A 4,675-nucleotide genomic window follows, 5' to 3' on the forward strand; every position below is an offset into this window, starting at 1 on the left:
CTCGTCTCTCTCTCTCTCTCTCTCTCTCTCTCTCTCTCTCTCTCTCTCTCTCTCTCTCTCTCTCTCTCTCTTTTTAGGGTTAGGGTTTCCTTGGCTGAGCGGCACGGCTCATATCCATGGCAGCGTCCTCGATCTCCATGGCCTCCAAGACTGCGACAGTCTCCGCTGTGTCGGTAACAGCAAGCCTCATCTCAAAGCTCTCTCTGAGCAACCAAGAAGAACCGGTGGATTTGGGTAATCTCCAGTGCCCCAAGAGTGGTTTCGTTGCTCAACGATTCTATCTTGTCGGGCGTTTGAACACAACCCGTACTATTGTTTTCGATGCATTCAGGAGCGCTGTTCGCTCCATGTGGAGGCTCCCATCTCCGGTGGAAGTGCAGGCTTGAGACGATCGGTTTTTGTTTACGTTCGCGTCGGAGAGAGACGTGAACAGAGTGAAACAAGGTGGTCCTTGGGCGTACCAGAGAGCGATGATCATTCTCAACGACTATGATGGCTTTTCAGATATCAGGTCAGTGCCTTTGGACTCTGTGTGGATCTGGGTTGGGATCCAAGGATTACCGGCGGTGCTGTCAACAGTTGCTACGGCAAGGTTGGTGGTGGAGACCATTGGAGTGGTGTTGCAGGTGGATCACGGGGGTTTCCAGCGTGGTCTTGCTCGAGTCCGGGTTACCTTGCCTCTGAACCAACCAGTGCGACTAGATCGTCGGATTAGGGTTTCCCCGATGGATGTTCTTCAAGTGACCTACAAGTATGAAAGGCCGATCGGAAGATGTCGTACATGTTCCATGTTGAATCACGACGAGGAGACTTGTCCCCTAGAATCTGAAGAAGTGGTTCCTCCGACATCGGCGCCGTCTAGGGCAACAGGGCTGCCACCAATGGTTTTCAGGGGTAACTCGGCTCCAAACCTAATTGTTCCCAACTCACCTACCTTGGCTTTCCTCTTTCCGAAAGAGAAGAGGGTTGTGCAAATTCGTGATGTTCCGGCATTTCCTTCGCCAGCCAAAGTAGCCGGAGTGCGGCGGAGCCGGGAGGAGGAGGTGACCCCTGTTGGAAAACATGCACGACACACGCTGACCTTTGATCCTTTGCCCTTGAATCCGGAGGAATTGGGGTTCTCTATTGCTAATGGGGGTGCCCTTGGTCTCAAGAAGACAGGCAAATCTCCAAAGAAAAAAGGAAGGCCGAGGGGAAGCCGAAATAAGAAGAACTTGCAGGTGGGAGAGTATTCAGACTCCATGGAACCTAGCATATATGGGAGAGATCACTGCTGTGGACAACGGCCTCGAATCAGAGGCTGATGAAGAATAGTCTCCTAGGTTAACTAGGAAAAGATCGCTGTTTTTTCTTATCAGTGATGCACCGTTTCTTCAACGATGAAATGTACACCATTGGGTCTTAGGCCTCTATTCGGGGAAGGTTGTATTGCTAGTAGGGTTTGGCAGGTTATTATGCTTTCTAGTGTTTCATATCTGTCTTTTTGGATGTAGTTTTGAGGTTGTTATTTCAATTCTTAGATGTAGGTTCGAGTCAGTTCTAGCTTTGCATTTGTATGGTCTTCGGACCACTCATGCTTGATCTTTTGGTCGTCATGATTTTTGATCAATGGATACTTCTCCTTTTACCTCAAAAAAAAAAAAAAGTAACCTCACTGCTAATATCACTTATGATCGTCTAAGGACTTTAGGTATTCCTATCATTAAATGGCATCCTCCTGATGAGGGGTTCATCAAAATTAATTTTGGTGCTTCTGTCCAAACTAACCGGGCGGCTATTGGCTTTGTATTTCGAGATGCTAATGGGAATCCATTGACAACAACTGCAAGCCATATTGGTGACACTTCGGTACTGATGGCTGAGGCTACGACTCTTTACGATGTTTTACACACTGCGTGGTTGCACAGGTTCTCTCATGTGTTGGTTGAAGGTGACTCGAAGATTCTGATTGATTGTCTTAATGGGACGGCTACTACTCCTTGGTGCATTTATTCATTCTCTCATTCATGATATTTTGTGACTCACATCCCAGTTCAAAACTTGTTACTTCCAACATGTTCATCGTGAAGAAAATTTTGTGGCAGACTGCGTAGCCTCTTTGGGCATTGGAACGTCGTCTCCTTTAGTTTGGTTTAACTCCTTAACTCTTTATGTGTACCCCGCGTTCCATTTGGATCAACTGGAAGAGGGTTTTCCTAGAGGTTTTGCTTTGTAGTTTGTTTTATGTAAACTTTCTTTATCAATTGAAAAAAAAAAACAAAAAACAAAAAACAAAGGTTATTGCATCTGATTTCACTCATCTCATCTTTATTTCATGGAAATGCTCCAAAGCCTTCTTCCTTTCACCACACATTGCAAAACCAGAAATCAACATTTTCCAAGTCATCAAATCCTTCTTAGGCAGTGTTAGGAAAATATCCAATGCAATGTCTATGCTCCCGCACTTGGTGTACATGTCAACTCATCCACCTCAATTTTCTACTCTTCAATGTAGGCATGCAACCACTTTCCAAGCTCTAGATCTCCCAAACTGCTGCAAGCAATAAACTCACCATAGTCACCTTATCCCCCTTTTCTCCCTCAAGTTGCATTCTACGAAAGAGTAGGAACGCCTAATTATAATTATTTTCCTCAACAAGTCTATTGATCATGATATTCCAATAGAACAAGTTTTTCTCACGCATCTTGTCGAATTCTCGCGCAAGCAATACACATCCACATTTGCAATAAACATCCATAAGAGCCGTATAGAGCTTCAAATGCACTACAAGAGTTATGTTAATAGACATCATGTCATTTAAATTGGTTAAAAAAACATGCGGTGTTAATTTATTTTCTAACAACACTTTTTAAAGATCTGATGTTTTGTTATACTCTTGACATTGTTTATTATAATTGACTGATATTTATATTTTTTTATCCAAATTTTTTTTTTAAAAAAATGCGGAACGACCAAGTTACAGGATAGCTTAGGCTGGAACACAAAATTTCATTGCCCTCAACACTTAGTCAATTTTTCAGTCCCTCAACTCAAAATTTCCACACTCATATATGTTGACTCTCACTACCAGAAGAAAAGCTTTAGCCGATGAAAATAAAAAAAACCAGGCCGACGAAGGAAAATTTCGTCGGCTAATTTAAAATTTTCGTCGGCTATGGTCAACTTTAGCCGACGAAATTAAAATTTTGTCGTCTGAATAATTTTTTTCGTCTGCTATAGTCTGTGAACTTTAGCCGACTAAATTTTTTAAAAGTTTAGCCGACGAAATTATATTTTTCGTCGGCTAAAGTATTTAAATATCTGCAGATCTGGACAACAACTCATCTGGGAAAAAAAAAACTACACGTAGAACCTTTAAACGCAAAAAAGTCGTGAAATAAGATATGACCAGAATGGTGAAATACGTCTATGGTTGAAAAATCACGGTATTCTGGTAAAGTCTCGGTGCCGATAGTTGCGGTCAATGCAATTTACCCTTATTATTCACTATGCTGCAGATTTAGTTTTTAGTGTCCGGTTGACTATTGTGATACCTTTCCGGAAGCGTAACGGCCTTACGAGTCAAACTCATGGCTAATGCCATGAAGTATGGGCATTTTTGGCCATCCGAGTCCGTTTAGGGCTTCGAAATACAGTTTTCTTATTTCCGATTAGAGTTGACCGTTTCGATCGAGCCCTTAACGTTGTCGAATCTAGTTGAATTTTTTACCATAGACATATTTCGTCATAATTATCATATCTGACGGTCGAATTTTGGTTTGTAAATTTAGTCATCGGAATCACAACGTGTCTACTATTTACCGTTATTATTCCCTATGGGGAGCCCTATCGTCGGAAGGTAAATGTCTCAAAATTTTTATATGGGCAGTTGCGTCTCATCTACATGAGAGTTTTTTGTGTGGAAGGTTTGACCAAACTACGTAATATAGAGGGAGATATGAGCGTTTTCGTGTGATAAGTGACGATGGATTAGGGTTGACCGTTTCGATCGAGCCCTTAACGTTGTCGGATCCAGTTGAATTTTTTACCATAGATATCTTTCGTCATAATGATCATATCTGACGGTCGAATTTTGGTTTGTGAATTTTAGTCATCGGAATCACAACGTGTCTACTAATGTTGTATAACTTCTTTAGTAGGTTATACAACTTTGCGAACCAACTCTACATAGGAAGCAAAATTATCAAAAATCTCGTGAAATACGGCTATGGTTCAAAAATCACGTAAATCGGGTAAAGTCTCGGTGCCAATAGTAGCGGTCAACCCTATTTACCGTTATTATTCCCTATGGGGAGCCTTATCGTCGGAAGGTAAATGTCTCAAAATTTTTATATAGGCAGTTGCGTCTCATCTACGTGAAAGTTTTTCGTGTGGAAGGTTTGACTAAACTACGTAATATAGAGGGAGATATGAGCGTTTTCGTGAATTTATAGACTTTAGCCGACGAGATATTAAAAAAGTCGTCGGCTAAAGTCAAAAATTTTGGGCTGTAATTTTCAAAGGTCTTTAGCCGACGAAAATATATGATTTCGTCGGCTAAAGTCGAAAAATTTTCAAAATTTTCAACCAAAATTTTTTGGCGGTCAACCAAAATTTTCAAAAGAGTTTAGCCAACGAAAGTAAATAATTTCGTCGGCTAAAGGTCTTTATATAGGAGTTTTACCGAAGGTGGAT

This window comes from Fragaria vesca, linkage group LG6 (assembly GCF_000184155.1).
Source record: "Fragaria vesca subsp. vesca linkage group LG6, FraVesHawaii_1.0, whole genome shotgun sequence".
Taxonomy (NCBI): domain Eukaryota; kingdom Viridiplantae; phylum Streptophyta; class Magnoliopsida; order Rosales; family Rosaceae; genus Fragaria; species Fragaria vesca.